An 18,959-nucleotide genomic window follows, 5' to 3' on the forward strand; every position below is an offset into this window, starting at 1 on the left:
AGAGTTTAAAGAATTTTTCACCAAAAACACAAAATACGAATAACTTTAAAACTATGTTACTTATCACTAAAACGGTTTCACCACATTATTTGTCATCAAATTTTGTATGAGGTATGCAATTTGCAGCCATGAATATATCTTTAAAAGGAAGTTATACGGAAAAGTCTGAAAACGGCCAAAAATCGCGATTTTTCCTGAGTATATATATATGGAAAAATTGCAGAAAATATTTGTTTCTCAGAATGAACTGAAAATGTCACACTACATCAATTTTAGGGCGTTAAAAACCATATAATCATCATTTTTGACTCCTAACCAATTATTTTCGAGAAATCGACAAAAACAGAGTTTAAAGAATTTTTCACCAAAAACACAAAATACGAATAACTTTAAAACTATGTTACTTATCACTAAAACGGTTTCACCACATTATTTGTCATCAAATTTTGTATGAGGTATGCAATTTGCAGCCATGAATATATCTTTAAAAGGAAGTTATACGGAAAAGTCTGAAAACGGCCAAAAATCGCGATTTTTCCTGAGTATATATATGGAAAAATTGCAGAAAATATTTGTTTCTCAGAATGAACTGAAAATGTCACACTACATCAATTTTAGGGCGTTAAAAAACATATAATCATCATTTTTGACTCCTAACCAATTATTTTCGAGAAATCGACAAAAACAGAGTTTAAAGAATTTTTCACCAAAAACACAAAATACGAATAACTTTAAAACTATGTTACTTATCACTAAAACGGTTTCACCACATTATTTGTCATCAAATTTTGTATGAGGTATGCAATTTGCAGCCATGAATATATCTTTAAAAGGAAGTTATACGGAAAAGTCTGAAAACGGCCAAAAATCGCGATTTTTCCTGAGTATATATATGGAAAAATTGCACAAAATATTTGTATCTCAGAATGAACTGAAAATGTCACACTACATCAATTTTAGGGCGTTAAAAACCATATAATCATCATTTTTGACTCCTAACCAATTATTTTCGAGAAATCGACAAAAACAGAGTTTAAAGAATTTTTCACCAAAAACACAAAATACGAATAACTTTAAAACTATGTTACTTATCACTAAAACGGTTTCACCACATTATTTGTCATCAAATTTTGTATGAGGTATGCAATTTGCAGCCATGAATATATCTTTAAAAGGAAGTTATACGAAAAAGTCTGAAAACGGCCAAAAATCGCGATTTTTCCTGAGTATATATATGGAAAAATTTCAGAAAGTATTTGTATCTCAGAATGAACTGAAAATGTCACACTACATCAATTTTAGGGCGTTAAAAACCATATAATCATCAGTTTTGACTTCTAACCAATTGTTTTCGAGAAATCGACAAAAACAGAGGTTTAACGGTTTCACCACATCATTTGTCATCAAATTTTGTATGAGGTATGCAATTTGCAGCCATGAATATATCTTTAAATGGAAGTTATACGGAAAAGTCTGAAAACGGCCAAAAATCGCGATTTTTCCTGAGTATATATATGGAAAAATTGCACAAAATATTTGTATCTCAGAATGAACTGAAAATGTCACACTACATCAATTTTAGGGCGTTAAAAACCATATAATCATCATTTTTGACTCCTAACCAATTATTTTCGAGAAATCGACAAAAACAGAGTTTAAAGAATTTTTCACCAAAAACACAAAATACGAATAATTTTAAAACTATGTTACTTATCACTAAAACGGTTTCACCACATTATTTGTCATCAAATTTTGTATGAGGTATGCAATTTGCAGCCATGAATATATCTTTAAAAGGAAGTTATACGGAAAAGTCTGAAAACGGCCAAAAATCGCGATTTTTCCTGAGTATATATATGGAAAAATTGCACAAAATATTTGTATCTCAGAATGAACTGAAAATGTCACACTACATCAATTTTAGGGCGTTAAAAACCATATAATCATCATTTTTGACTCCTAACCAATTATTTTCGAGAAATCGACAAAAACAGAGTTTAAAGAATTTTTCACCAAAAACACAAAATACGAATAACTTTAAAACTATGTTACTTATCACTAAAACGGTTTCACCACATTATTTGTCATCAAATTTTGTATGAGGTATGCAATTTGCAGCCATGAATATATCTTTAAAAGGAAGTTATACGGAAAAGTCTGAAAACGGCCAAAAATCGCGATTTTTCCTGAGTGGAAAAATTGCAGAAAATATTTGTTTCTCAGAATGAACTGAAAATGTCACACTACATCAATTTTAGGGCGTTAAAAACCATATAATCATCATTTTTGACTCCTAACCAATTATTTTCGAGAAATCGACAAAAACAGAGTTTAAAGAATTTTTCACCAAAAACACAAAATACGAATAACTTTAAAACTATGTTACTTATCACTAAAACGGTTTCACCACATTATTTGTCATCAAATTTTGTATGAGGTATGCAATTTGCAGCCATGAATATATCTTTAAAAGGAAGTTATACGGAAAAGTCTGAAAACGGCCAAAAATCGCGATTTTTCCTGAGTATATATATGGAAAAATTGCACAAAATATTTGTATCTCAGAATGAACTGAAAATGTCACACTACATCAATTTTAGGGCGTTAAAAACCATATAATCATCATTTTTGACTCCTAACCAATTATTTTCGAGAAATCGACAAAAACAGAGTTTAAAGAATTTTTCACCAAAAACACAAAATACGAATAACTTTAAAACTATGTTACTTATCACTAAAACGGTTTCACCACATTATTTGTCATCAAATTTTGTATGAGGTATGCAATTTGCAGCCATGAATATATCTTTAAAAGGAAGTTATACGGAAAAGTCTGAAAACGGCCAAAAATCGCGATTTTTCCTGAGTATATATATGGAAAAATTGCACAAAATATTTGTATCTCAGAATGAACTGAAAATGTCACACTACATCAATTTTAGGGCGTTAAAAACCATATAATCATCATTTTTGACTCCTAACCAATTATTTTCGAGAAATCGACAAAAACAGAGTTTAAAGAATTTTTCACCAAAAACACAAAATACGAATAACTTTAAAACTATGTTACTTATCACTAAAACGGTTTCACCACATTATTTGTCATCAAATTTTGTATGAGGTATGCAATTTGCAGCCATGAATATATCTTTAAAAGGAAGTTATACGGAAAAGTCTGAAAACGGCCAAAAATCGCGATTTTTCCTGAGTATGGAAAAATTGCACAAAATATTTGTATCTCAGAATGAACTGAAAATGTCACACTACATCAATTTTAGGGCGTTAAAAACCATATAATCATCATTTTTGACTCCTAACCAATTATTTTCGAGAAATCGACAAAAACAGAGTTTAAAGAATTTTTCACCAAAAACACAAAATACGAATAACTTTAAAACATGTTTTATGTTACTTATCACTAAAACGGTTTCACCACATTATTTGTCATCAAATTTTGTATGAGGTATGCAATTTGCAGCCATGAATATATCTTTAAAAGGAAGTTATACGAAAAAGTCTGGGCCAAAAATCGCGATTTTTCCTGAGTATATATATGGAAAAATTGCAGAAAGTATTCGTATCTCAGAATGAACTGAAAATGTCACACTACATCAATTTTAGGGCGTTAAAAACCATATAATCATCAGTTTTGACTTCTAACCAATAGTTTTCGAGAAATCGACAAAAACAGAGTTTAAAGAATTTTTCACCAAAAACACAAAATACGAATAACTTTAAAATTATGTTACTTATCACTAAAACGGTTTCTCCACATTATTTGTCATCAAATTTTGTATAAGGAGTGCAATTTGTAGCCATGAATATATTTTTAAAAGGAAGTTATACGAAAAAGTCTGAAAACGGCCAAAAATCGCGATTTTTCCTGAGTATATATATGGAAAAATTGCACAAAATATTTGTATCTCAGAATGAATTGAAAATGTCACACTACATCAATTTTAGAAGGTTTTTTTAGGTTTCACCACATTACTTCTAATTCTAATATACTTTTTATTTTGAGGCAGCTACATATACTACAATGTAAGACTTATTAATAGAGAAATCAAACTTCGGGGGTAGTTTTATTATATATGAAGCACCTTTTTTCTATTTTTATTAAATTAAAACCATAAAACTATAAAACAAGTCAACTGTCCTAATGCTAATTACATTAAAAATCACCCTTTACATTAATGATACGATCCATTTTCGATACTATACATATTAAAACAATTAACAAACGTATATATAAATACCTGCGATACAGACTAATACTGGTAAAACACACGGATCATTAAAATAAATAGAATGTCAACATGTGGAACATGCTCTATCATCAGATAAACGGTTATTGGAAACTAAATTATCTGGGATACTCGTTGATTATCTTACCAAATAAATAAAAAAACACACTTCATCCATCCTACAGTGTTTATACACGGAATTGAGTGGTGTCAGATTCGAACAATATAATATTATATCGTTATTAGTAGGACATTTTAAAATAAATATAATTTCTTAGGAAAAAATTAATTATGCGGCAACACTGGATGATTCTTTACTTGCTGTTCAAGTACATGCAAGATCAATATCCTTATTAATATCAATATATAACTTATCGTTAAAGTATTATTGAGGCCGAACCTTTGATGAAGAAGAAAAAAGGGACTCGCTGTTAAAGAGTTGACGTTGGCAATGAGGAGTGAGCGTTGTTTGCAAGAGGAGAATTTCCACGAAGGAATAGATTAAATTTTATGCGTTTTTAATAAAATTCATCGCGTCGGTGAGACTGACGGTAAATAACTGGGTAAAATTTGATGTAAAAGGGATGGTAAAATTGAAACATTGTCGCTGTGACTTTGTCTTGTTTATGAGACGAAGTCACGCGAACCTGGCCGTTGCTGTGAAGGTTTTTAATCATTTCTTTTAATGATGCAGCTTTGTGTTTGAATTTTCTTTTGAAACAGTACATTATTTTTGCCTCTTAGGATAGTTTTGATGTGTTTTTATTGTTTTTTGCTTTTATTTAATGTTTAAGTTCGATTTGCACCAGGTTACGTCAATTTTTTGAATTTTTCTATCCGTATCATCTAAATTATTTGAATTCTTGCAATTTACGCATAAAATTTTACATAAGTGTCGGTATTTTCATCGATATATCTTTATTCTAGCATATACAGTGGTTATATTTCATAATATATTGCTTTTCAATAAGAAAACAATTAGCTATATTATTATATGTGTAATACTAGTAAGTACTGATGTTTTCAGTAATCTGTTATCATTTAAACCAAAGACATAGATGGCAAAAAACAAAAATAATGTGAAACAAATATCAATTTTAGGGTGAAAAAAAAAATAGAACCATTAGTTTTTAGGTTCAGTTCACTCTTTCTGAGACATCGATAAAAATAATATTTAAATCTTTTTCGGCAAAAAACGCAAAAGTACGAATAACTTTTAAACTGTACCATTTAGAAGAAAAACATTGAAACCAGGTAATTTGTCGTAAAATTTTACATAAGGGTGGCTATTTTCCATAATATATCTTCATTTAAACCAAAGTTGTAAGTAAATATTTAAAAATGGCCAAATATCGCGATTTTTCCTGAGTATGGGAAAAAGGCCAAAATATTTTAGATCTCCAAGTAAACTGAAACTTTGAGTGGGAAAAATGATAAAATCATCCATTTTCGAATTTAATGAACTGATTTTGAGATATTAGTTGTGATAAAGTTTAAATAACTTTCAATAAAAATCGAAAAATACAAATAACTTCTAAAGTACGTCGGACAGCAGAAAAATAATAATACCACTGAATTTGTTACGAAATTTTACATAAACAACGATGTTTGTAGTACTATAAATTTACATTGTATTTGTTTAAACTAGAACTATAGGGAAAAAATCCAATAATCTCATTTTCTTCTGAGTACAAAGTAGTTTTTTTAACAGAAGTATTACATTTAAATAAATAGACATTTTACTTTGTGATTAAGCTTTAAATTTCATATAAAATGCTGATATTTTCAGTAATCGGTTGTCGTTCAAACCGAAGATATAGACGAAAATCGAATATTAAACATGCAAAGGAAAACGTCAAAAAAATTGAATTACAAAAATGAGCTGAAACGTCCATATATTATCAGCTTTAGGGTGAGAAAAATGATAAAATCACCAGTTTTTAGATTTAGTTAACTGCTGATTTAGTAGTCAACATGAAAAGTCAGCACTCCGAACACTTTTTCATCAAATTTAGTCAATAACAAGGTTCGGTTTAAACTTCCATCTTGTCTTAGTCCTGCTTGGGTTACGAAGGTTTCTGATTCCATCTTGTCTCAAATAATATAGCCCATAGTGTTCCTCTTTTCTAAAAGCTAGGTATATCTGTTTTTTGGGCACTAAAGTTTTGATTAAATAATAACAAATACATACTAATACATTTAAAAAGTATGCTTTGCCATAAAGAGTCACTACAATATTAACTCTATCCTTAGTCAATGTTTATTTGACCGCAATTAAAGCATGATTTGAAATTACCGTTAATATTGTTTATTTTATTGATGTTACTGTCAAGAAATAGTTACATTTGTATAAAATATATGCAACAGAAACATCGATTCTTTGTGATAATGTGATTGCTGATGGCAGTAACAGTTACACTATATATGGAAAAGCAAAATTCTTGTTTATACTATTTTACTCGCAGTTATTTCACATTTTCTTGCTATATAAACCTTCCCTGGACCTCTACAAATATTTCAAAATCAAGATTAGCCAAATCGGTCCAGCCTTTCTCGAGTTTTACCGAGACTAACGAAGAGAAATTAATGTACTGCTCGAAAATGTCAGAATAATCAGACAACTTGAGACTCGATAATAAATAGACTCTGATAAATAAACCTTCCGGATATCAGCGACGATAAAAGTTGAGAAACTCGCAGGTGATCGAAAAGAAACCGGTCCCAAGCGGTAAATTACGTTCGAATAAAGTAAACGGGTTAAATCCCATTAAAACATCCGTCTGCCGCGTCGCATTCTCGACTATTTAGGGGCCGCTTGTTCCGCAGCGGCTCGGATTTAATTAAAATTTCGCGTCGGCATTCTTGCCGAGCGCTTTTCTGATTTCTTGCGTGTCGGCGTGGAGCGGACGAACCCCAGGTCGTCGCCGGTACCCGTACCTCTTCTCAAATCATCCATAAACTGGAAATACTTTAATTTATTTAGATTAGAAAGTTCGTCGTGGGCCCGGGCGAGAGGAAATAGTTCGGCTCTTCGAGTTTGGAAGTGTCGGCCGAGTTATAATGCACAGAGTCCGAGCTAAGGATCTTTCCCGATCGTTTTTGGATTTTACGGAAGTTAATTTCTGGTTTTTAATAGAAAAATAGATGTCCAGGATTAATTTTCCAACTTACTTTAAGAAAACGAGTTGGTAAAAGCCACCAACTATATCGATGAACAGTTGTGAATGTAGGTTTTGATGATTTAGAAATGCTGACGATGGATATGGTTGTAAAGAACGCTCTAACAATCCGAAACCTTCGAAAAAGAGAAAAAATCCTAGCGATATACAATTTTTCTGTTCATATAAGCATACTAGAAAATATATGGACTTGGATTTAAATATTGTCAAATATTATCATGAAGATATAATACTTTTGGACATACCCATTTTTTACAGTAAAGGTTTTGAGTTTGTCAAAAAATATCCCTCAAAATTAATTAGTAATATTTGTGGAAAACATGCATCAGCGAGCTCTTGGATAACCTCGTAAATCCATTTGTTTTGGAAACCATCCAGAATGTCTTTATTGTTATGTAACAATAAGTATTGTAAATTAATCGAAGACCTTTATTTTCGCAATCTAGGATTATTATTGGGTTTGATGTATTTGGTAAACCAATTTCTTCGAGAGTACTTTCCGACTAACCATTACAGTTGTTTCATTTTGAGAATAAGAGGAACATATAGAGAATAAGATTTATAGAATAAGAGGAACATATTTTTTTCGTAAAAATTGATTGGATTTCAGAAATAAAATGCACAGAAGCTGAAAAACAATAGCTATAATAGCACATGATGAATCTGCTAGCGAATGAACTGTAGCGAAGATTGTGTAAGTGGAAAAAAAGTATCAGAGTATACAAAGTTAACTAGAAAATTGAAACAATCAGTAACTTGGAGGAATACAAATAATTGAGTTCTCAATCAAATTATAGGGCACAATGAATAATAGACACCAATCGGCTATGATACTGATGACAAACTGCAACTTTCAACTCAATTATTTGGTAGCCATATTACTGAATCTACTGTATTTCAATATGAGAACGATTTATCATGATATTAAGCCTATACTATATACAAATAATGATATTTTCAATAAGTTGTTATTGTTTAAACAAAATAACAAAATATTCTTAAGTCATTAAAATAAGCTGAAACTTTTAAACATATCATCAGTTTTAGGACAAAAAAAATTATAAAATCATTAATTTTTAGATTTAACTAACCGTTTCTGAGATATCGATAAAATAGCGTTTAATAATCTTTCTGAAAAAAATCGCAATACATGAGTAACTTTTAAAGTACATCAGCTGGAAGAAACTAATGACTTTGTGTAATTTGTCATCAAATTTTACATAATTACTGGTATTTTTAGCCAATTATCTTCATGTAAATCAGAACTATATGGAAAAGTTCATCTCCAAATAAACTAAAACTTTCATATATTATCAATTTTAGGGTAAGAAAAGCGATAAAAAGATCCGTTTCCCTGCTTAACTTACTGTTTTTGAGATATCGGTGCTAATACAGTTCCAACAACATTCAACAAAAACTCAAAACGTGGATAACTTTGAAACTATACAAATTAATAGAAAAATAACTATATTTTATTTATTATCTATCTATATATATATATATATATATATATATATATATATATATATATATATATATATATATATATATATATATATATATATATATATATATATATATAACAAAAATACAGATGTGGATAAAATTATAAAGCAGTTAAAATTAATTGGTTTACTATCACTAAAATCACTATTACTATAATGAATGAAGAGGCCCAGGAGTGGTGAGAACCCAACTCTTTTACTACCAAGCAGGTTCCTGTCCAAAAATCAGCCATTCGAGTGTTTCCCCAGAATTATATCGAAACTAATCAAAGAATATTCAGATTATTATTGTAACTTCTTAGATTGATATAAAAATTCGATAAGAAAAAAACCACTGCCTCATATGAATCAACAACGGTACTAGACTCAGTATGGTGATTTGTAATTGGTTTTTTTCCATCACACATTCCTAGACATGGACAATATTACAGAAATTTCCATTAAGAACGTCCCAATTATACTCGAAATTGTGATCTATTGAATACTAATTGAAATCTATTGTTACGTGAGTTATGTGGCAATAATTACAGTATTGTATTATTGAAAGCATTTGAAATAACCTCCCGAAAATTGCATATATGTTAGTTAAAAAGCACAGTGTCTGGTGTTTATGGCGGATAAGGTAGGACTTCTAATCTTTTAAGGTTTTCATAGATTTTCAAACATTTTATCGAATATTGTTTTGTTGCAAAATCACTTTGTGGCTCTTCTGGTTCTAAAATAATAATTATCTTCTAATATATTTATTGTTTAGTCATCCGTAGCTATACCATAATGGTTTTGTTTGCACATGATCTATTTCCACTTTCTACTCCTAGTAAGTGCTATAGCTATCTATAAGAAAACGACAGAAACAATAATATAATTACCAAATACTATAATTTTCAAATTATAAACCTGCAGTTTCACCAACTCGGTTCTGATAATCAAACGAAGTTCATTTCGCTCTTTGGCATTCTTCATATATCATTAATTTTTTTAATTTTGGACACTTCGTCCTCTCCTCACGGCGCTTTCCGAAAACCGAACAGTGTATTAGAAAGGTGCTTGCAATATTTAACGGGGAAAGATTCCCGGTATTCGACGGTTAATTTTCTGAACTCTCACGCCTCTAATAATTTAAATAGTTTTCCTCCATGAGGTTTCCCGCCTACGCTCGCTGCAGCCTATTCTAGTTTAATGGCAGAGAAAAATGGCATCAGCATTGCCAGCAGCTGGCCCACGGGTCATAAACTGTCTCTCCCTCGCTTGGGAATCGGGCAACTGCGCGAAATCTGATGGTATTTTCGATAACAGAGCGTGTGCGTCATGTCAAAATTACTCGCCCTGGTCCATAGAACATAATGTGTCAATACGTCAGTTTGATTTGTCGGGAAATGGTGTGATAATAGCCGGTAGAACGTCCTAAAACGATTGTTCCTGTGCTAAGAACTACAGACTGATTTGGTAGATTTTTTTCGGTAAATCAAACGTTTTTCATTAGATAAAAACCAATTATATATTCTCCAGAAAGGACTGACTGCTTCAATGAAACTTCCATCGAAGAATTAACTTCGACTACGATACCATATATACGAAGTTAAAAAAGATCTTTAAACACTTCTATTGGTCACTTGAAACATTATTCTTAAATTTATATCTCTTAAATTATTATAGCTCATTTCATCCTATAAATGTGTTTATAGTTCAATATTTGTCCTAATATTTCCCAAAATGTATCTCTATTTATACCATAATTATAAAATAATCATTTTGTTAATGACATGCTTTTTAAAAATAATATAAACCATTTCAACTTACATAAAAACCGTTTTAACACGTATTTTAATAATCGTATATCTAGATAATGTATGTCTGTTTAAACCAAAGTGAAAACGGAAAATGTTTTTAATGAAACACCCTTTGTGTCACTCACTAGTTTACTAGTTTACTTCAAATGCACAAAAACAGCTTTGACAGCAACATTTAATTGAGAAAATAATTTTGTGCAGAAACTGACATTACATAATGCATCTCTGTTTAAACTACTACTTTACTTAAAAACAATTTCCACTGGTAATTAATCGTACAATTTTACACAGAGATGCATAAAATTCAATAATGTATTTTCTGTTTAAACCCAAGTTATGAGTAAAAAAAATATCTGAAAAATTTAGAATGAATTATAATGTTTCCATATACCTGAAACTATTATTACTTCTTTTGAAAAACTTTTATTATATAATTAATTGTATAATTTCTTGTATAAAGATTATGTAATACTCAATGTATTTGGGCTTAAACCATTATTAGCCTATGTAGATATAAAGTAACTTAAACTGTTGACCACCATGTAATATACTAGTCAATTTTGATAAAGGCTGTGCAAAATGTTCATATAATCGTGCGTCATTTTATATTCTTCATATTCTTAGTCCTCTGGATCTAACAATTTCTTTGTAATAATATTTTAACAACTTATGACAGTTGTAACTAGTTACAATAAAAAAGATTAAGGCATGTTTCATTACCAATTCACACTAACCTAATTATAAATACATATTATCTGAGTGATAGATAATTAATGGAATTAATTAAAAAGGTAACCCTTCTGGACACTTTCCCTTTGATATTGACGGAATTAATTGCATAAATTTCCTAAATGCGATCTAAATTTAGAGTCAATTTTACATCAACGGTCGTACTAATTAAGATTATTGAGGGAAAAGTGGAGATTATGGTCTCCATAATTCAACGTTATGCCGAATTAACATACGAACGTTGAGTTTATGTATACAAGAACTCGATGATTCTCATTGTTCTCCGGGGATTATCCTAGCAGGCCTCGACAAATTCTCGATTGGCCTGTTGGCGTACGTATTCAGTGCATCGTGCTCGCGGAATTTGCAAAACGATTAAAGACCCGTACGTCCGAATACAATATTAATTGATTCGTCGAAAGTCCCTCTTTCGGCCCAACCTTCTCGTCCCTCTCTTTCAACCCGTTCGTCCCCTCCACCCACCTTTCGATCCCGTGTCGTGTCCATTTTAAATTGGCAAAGTTGGGGCGTTCATCGCGCTGTTAATTATTCAAGATCCGTCAAACTATATTTCAGTTTTCGGCGAAATTTTCGGTTTTTCCGGATTTCGCTTAAAAATGACAAATGATCTCGTTGATGAAGATTTAAAGATTTTTTTATTGTATAATTTAATAATTAATTATAACTAATATTGATACTAGACTATTACATCAAACTATGCCTTAAAATCGTTCATTTATTTGTGTGTCAAGAGGAAGTGTGTATCATAACTTCCTGCATTGTGTAGTCGAATGTTGGTCAGTAAAAGGACAACGTTGACTTTGTTACTCACACTTACTGGTTAGTACACCAATTTTGATTCATATAATCAAAATCATTATCAAGCAGCATCACCATAATACCTCGACATCTCTTCAAATCAACCAGAATTAACGACTAATAGATGCATTGATAATATTTCACTCGGGACCTATTACATAATGTGTACTTTTTCTCCATTTTTTGCGTAACTAGTTGCACTAAAATAAAGCGACTGTACGCCCGTTTCTTTTGGACTCCAGCTCGCTATTTCAAACGAAATTTAAAATGAAACATCCAACAGGGAACGCGTAAATATGCGACGCAGTCTAGTCGCTTCTTCAGCTATTCCGTTATGATGCAAAATATGCCTTTTAACTTCCACGGGGCATATTGAAATGTCTACGTGCTTCAGTTTCCACGAATGGAACGATTTGATTCGAACTGGGAGCTGTGTGCGGGTCATGCCGCTGTTTTAGGCACAAATAAAATATTTAGGAGTATATTAAAGGTGTATTATAGATATTGAGTACATTTTAATTATACCAATCATGTTATATTAGAGACAACTTATTATCGATTGCTGAAAACAGAATTATTAGTACATTTCTCAGGTTATTATGATATTATGAAACCAGAGTTATAAACGAATGTCAAAAAATATGTAAAATTAATCTAAACTATTAGAATTTTCACAAAAGTAATTTTACCATGTAATTGAGTAAATAATTTTGCATAGAAACTTATATTTTTGACAATGTATATCTGTTTAAACCAAAGCTAGAAGACAAATGTTCAAAATCAAAAAATTAGATACCCTTTAAATAAGCATTATTACCTTCACAGCTTTTAAACAATTTCAGCCTATTTAAAGCTTTTTAAGCAGGCTTTTCCTAATAATTAAGTAAAAAAATAAGACTGTCAGATAATTTGAGAAATATATCTTTTATTTAAACCAAAATTAAGAGGAAATGTTAAAATTAAATCATCTAAAACTCTGACTAAAAATTATTTGGTTTATAATTCTTAAGATATTCTAGTATACATAAAAATGCTATCAATACATAATTAGGCATAAAATTTTACATAGAGTGTAGTCGATTCAATAAAGTATTCTTGTTTAAAACATTTGAATTATGAGAAAAAGTAAAAATAATCACTTATAGATAATTAATTGTTGTATTTAAATGTCTTAGACTGTTATTATTTAGTTGGAGTAAACTTTTTCAGATAATTAGGTATTGGATTTAAAACTGCCACGACAATTTCAGAAATGTATTTCCGTTTAAACCAAGATTATAAGAACTTTTAGGTTATCAATTTTTCTATTGAAATATTTAAGAGTATTGTTATTTATTCGGAAATAATATTAGTAGATTATGAAGCATCAACTTTTGAATAAGCGCTGGTGTTTTTATTAATGTATTTCTGTTTAAACCCTGTAGTTTAAGTAATGAAGAAACGAGTTTTATATATGAATATCTTATCATATATATTATTCGTACAAATGTAATTTTAGCACATAATTAGGTATATGATGTAATATATGTCCTGACATTTTCAGCAATGTATATCTATTTAAACCATGAAGTTTAAGTTATAAAGAATTGTGTTTTTAGACAATGAACTATTGAATGAATATCTCAAGCTATGATTATTCATACAAGAGTAGTTTTACAATATAATTAGGTATATGACAATATTTAACCTGACATTTTTAGCAGTGTGTCTCTGTTTAAACCATGAAGTATAAGTCATGAATAAATGAGTTTTTTATACCATCAACTGTCGAATTAATATATCTTAAACTATTATTATTTGTACAATAGTCATTTTACCACATAATTAGGTATATAATTTTATATATGTTCTGATATTTTCGGCAATGTATCGCTGTTTGAACCAAAGTTACAAGGAAATGCTCGTAAAGGACCAATTTTCCAAATCTATTGCCACGCGAGCGCAATTAACATTATCACAAAATTACATTTCGCCATTCCTAACCGTCCCGCGTGGTACTTTGTAACATTTCATCGTCGTCAGCTACATGCGCCGCGACGTTTAGCACTTTTTTAGAGCGAAACGTTCGACGCCAGATGGCGCTGACGACCGACGTAACAAGTCCGCCGTCGTACGATATACGGGGCGCGAACTAATCGCCATCGTATATTGTTACGTTCCGAATTAACGCGTTTTTCTAATAATTCACTTTAATAGCCTGCCGACGACGCCCCCTCTCGTTCCGCACAACACCCCCTGCGCCCTCCCCCCTTGGCCTAATGGCATCGCAGCGTGCCGTTGTTGTTTTTTTTTGAATCTCGTTGATTTTCCTCGTAACTCGTCGCCCATGTAGTCTGTTGACTTTTCTGCTTTACAGCCGGTTAGGCCGGTGATAATTTACGTCAAAAAGTGGGAAAATATATGCTGAAATAAAAGCTTTAACAGCCAGACAAATGAACGCTAAACTGTCGAGGTTAGTAAATGTTCAGTATACCATAACGTCATTTTATTTTATCGTAGTCGTTTTACTAAGACTTTCTATCAATCGGTAAAAAGAAATTACACTTGATGTCTACTGATTCTTGCAGTTTCAATTTAATAACTGTACCGATACCTCTATTGAGACAAATATTAGTGATTCGGTGAATAAACTCGAATAAACAACTGCAGTAAATAACACAGCTACATCTGTAAGCCAGGAGTTCTGTAAGAATTCAGACTTCACACTAAGAAATTAGAATCTTCAGGAAAATCAAGGAGAGTTCATTTTTCCTCCTATCCAAGCATTTAATCCTTTTCAGTTTGAAATCTTGAAGTTAGTTGCTAAGTTCGAAACCCATTTATAAAATGAGTACATATAGAATGAAGTATATAATTTGGTTTTCTGTACTTGTTCAGTTCTTAAGGATAGAAAACAATATTGTAAATAAAATACAATATTTTTTTACACAAAGACGAGCTTGTTTATTTAAATGAATTAATAAATATAAAATAAAATAATTTAAATCGATACATGATGGTGAATAGAATTATGAGTTAAATGCAAATGGCTTACTAAATCGTCTGTCTAATGTCAATTCCCTTATTGGACCCAATTGATGATTATACGTATGACGTATAAGAATTATACTGTTTCAGTTCTGGTTCTTACTCTCGGATCTCTTCTCGATTCTCGACTTCCATTCTTGGCAATTGACTGTTCTTGTTCTCACTCTTTCCTCTTGGTAAATCTTGTTCACTGGGGATGCAGCGTATTTTATTGTGGATGATCCTCCCTTGCGTACTTGGTAGTGGCTGGAAAGGGTGTTTCGAGAAACCCTTTCTTGCATCCCGATTCGTTCAAATTATTGGGGGCGGGGAACACTTTTCCAGCTAGACCTTTTCACACGGATGCAACAGGTGGGCACGGACTATTTTGGAGTTTGCTGGTTGATGGCTACCACAATATTTTCCACCAGGTCGAACGTCTTACACCCGTTGTTTACCGCTGGTACCTGCACCCCCTTTATCTGAAGCACTCGACAACTACACGATTTCCTACAATAATATGGCTTAACCAAACATTAGATAAAACACGATATTAGTCATAATTGTCCATGTCACAAATATTACGTAAAAATAGTTAAATGGTTTAACAAAATATATATTTATAGTTTTCCTAAACATAAAATTACACAATTTTCTTTAATATATATATGTAATTACGCGGTAACAGTATTTTACATACATTAGTCAAAGGGTGCTTTTTTTGTGTTATTTCTTAGATATTGTAAAATAGAAACTTTTAACTTATTTCATCTAATTTTTGTGCCCTATTTCTCTATATATCTAATGCAAATTCCCACTTATAAACCATTCCGGCTAATGCTTTTAAATATAGAGCGAGACACACGATCACATTTCGTATTCTCACGGCAAAGTTCCTAAAACTTTCGACTGGATACGTCGAAAGAACAGCAGCCAACAAAAGAGGCGTGCGATATATCGGCAAATATGACGTGAACGATGCTGACGGCTTCCTATTAGACGTCCCGTTGCCGATGAGGCAAAGAAGTTAATCGGAAGTAGATCGCGATGGCACGGACATATTAGCTCTTTGTGATAAAAGGATGGATAAGCTCTCGAAGATAGACGAAGACATATTTGACGTTTTACGATAGGGTTGGTAATGACGAGAATCCTGACGAGACTTAATGAATTAGTATTATGTTCGAAAACTTTTATTACTTGTGTTCGTCTATTGTTGTTTGGAAGAAAACATGAATATATTTAAGAGCTTTTGCTATAATGCTATGTTAGGAGGTGTTATATTCCCAATAAATTAATACTAATTATTTCCAAACATTCGACATTCAACACGACTTAATATATAAGTTCTATTGCTCGTTTTTATGACCAATAAAAGCTTCAAAAGTTTACTGAGTGGCGACGATACTATAAACGTCGTATATGTTCTACGTAAATACGAATTTCGACAACAAATAGATACTTTTTCGTGTACCTTTGTGGCGATACTGGTGGCCTATTCAACTGAGCAAAATCAATCGGACAAAATATTCCCGAACTAGTGTTGCGTCAACGCTCACGTCTCCGTATATACGTGCCCCATTCGGGTTTTAATTCGAATTTAGCTTCGAACCGAGAGATTAACTCGTAACAAATTGGATTCTCGCTAAAAAATAGTGGATAAAATGTTAATTCTTTGCTCATTTTCGGACTACCATACATCTAATTCTGGTTTAAATAGAGATGTATTGCCGGTGTTTAGTGATAATAGATATAATAAACGTCTACTGTAAACTAAATTGGGATTGGACACGGAAAAATAGAAAAGAGGGTATCATACACTGATGTATTATAACTACTACATGATATTTATAGATATGTGTCACAGCATGTAGACTATTTTTTCTGGGATGTGAAAATGTTCTGCAATAATTGGTACATACAAACAAGATTAGAAGATACGAAGAAAATAAAAAACGATTAATTAAAGATTAGAAGATTAAAGAAGATTAAAGATTATAAAGATTAGAAGAAAAATATTAAAACATATTACATGAAACGTTATCGATTTCTAACGGGATATTTCAGGAAATGCTGGTACTGAACTCTCTTTTCACGGATTAATTAAAAAAAGGAGAAAGAAAAGAAAGCGTCCGACGTTGAAAAACAAATGTGTTACTCTCTGAAATAGTCGCCTAAACGGTAGGTAAGAAGCGAAACTCGAACCAAAGTTTGCGAATTAAATGCTGGCCCTAAATTGTATAATTTATGTGCCCCGTTGGATTGAATTCGTGCGAAATTACCTCGGGTTTCTTCAAATTTTTGACAGACTTTAATTACAATTGTGCTCGTTATAGTTTTATGTAGTTTCGAAAATACATTTTCCAATTCGAACTTTGACGAGGTATAGTAGCTATGTTGGTGGAATTACAGCTATCAAATTTAAAGCTAATATGTAAGCTGTCATTGAAATATTTACTGTTTCGTTTATTAGATGGAATGGCCAAGAAAAGCTCGAGAAATAACATAAAAAAATCAACAAATCTGAACAATGTATTCTTTAACAGACAAAGAAGAAGTATAATTAATGATATTCGTTAGCACAAAATACAAAAATGAATATGCAGATCTCACGCATTTCGAGTTTGATCCATTTGTTTCTAGTTGACTTTAAACTATTTAAAAGAAATAGAATGAATTACATAAATTAATGAAATATATACAGTTCACCGGGGAAAATACTAATAAAATTACGCGGCACGATATAAAAGAAAACGAAAACAACAATGATGATAAAAATGAACGGAGGCACCGATGCAAAAACATAATGCTTCACGCACACGCTGTCGAGCCCATTAACCGAAATCAGCGTGCGCGTATCCATAACCAGAAAACAAAAGCATTAACATATCAATAAAGATGCAAATGGGCACAGTTTAAGCGCCACGAATTTCAATTATTTTTAAATGGGCCGGGGCGGGGGAGCGGTGTGCGGGGAGGAGGGTCCCGCGACGAGACAAAAGCGAGGTTATAATCCAATTACCGGCACGTGACGTTCAATTGGCTGCAGGAGGACTGGATCAGGTCTATCGGTCACCGGCAGGACTCGAGTCCTGAATACGAACCTATGCATTCATGTAAAACGTTACGAAAAATAAATGTATGAAGCTAAATAAAGCTTAATTGTTTTTCGGTATACCTTTATAGCTCATATATCATAATTTTGGATCATATTGCAAAAATTATATTGTTATCCTTAAATTTTCATTATTTGATGGCCCTATTAGTGAAGAAAACATCTGGTGGGTAGTTAAATATAGTTAAAAATTACCAACAAACTTGTAGGTCGATCTCAATCATTATGGAAGATCAAAAGAATCGTTATAGAAGTAGAAAGACTCAATAAAATGTTGTGGTTGCTTGGACGAGAATACGAATTAATACTTAACAATAAACTCTTATTGTACAATTAAATCTTGATGCCACTGTGGACCTACAAGCTGCAATTATGGGGTTGCGCTAAAAAATCTAATATCAATATGATCCAAACTTAATAAAAACCAAGTTAATAGTAGCATCGTTAACATTTCATGGTATATTAGAAATGAGGATACCTACAAATATCTAAGAGTACCAACGGTTAGTGAAGAAATTAAAAAGTTTGGGAGAGAACATCAAGAAAGTTTGCGGGATCATAAAAATGTCGAA

At 31.5% G+C, this 18,959-nt stretch overlaps 2 protein-coding genes across 3 annotated transcripts in view; one reads left to right on the forward strand and one right to left on the reverse strand.

Annotated features, from left to right (window-relative positions):
* LOC143204438 (cytochrome b5) overlaps positions 1-18,959 on the forward strand; it is a 101,874-nt gene that overhangs the window by 25,284 nt on the left and 57,631 nt on the right. The window lies entirely within an intron of this gene.
* Mip (Myoinhibiting peptide precursor) overlaps positions 1-18,959 on the reverse strand; it is a 68,222-nt gene that overhangs the window by 22,375 nt on the left and 26,888 nt on the right. The window contains exon 1 of one of the 2 annotated variants that reach the window (XM_076416955.1): positions 4,257-4,344. The exons of the other annotated variant lie outside the window; for it this stretch is intronic. The gene's annotated coding sequence lies outside the window, so the exon portion shown is untranslated. Of the gene's footprint in view, positions 1-4,256; positions 4,345-18,959 lie in introns of those variants that run through there. 2 annotated transcript variants of the gene reach the window in all.

Source organism: Rhynchophorus ferrugineus, unplaced genomic scaffold (genome assembly GCF_030347505.1).
Source record: "Rhynchophorus ferrugineus isolate W39M unplaced genomic scaffold, kcgeb_rfMv2 rfM11, whole genome shotgun sequence".
Classification (NCBI taxonomy): Eukaryota; Metazoa; Arthropoda; class Insecta; order Coleoptera; family Curculionidae; genus Rhynchophorus; species Rhynchophorus ferrugineus.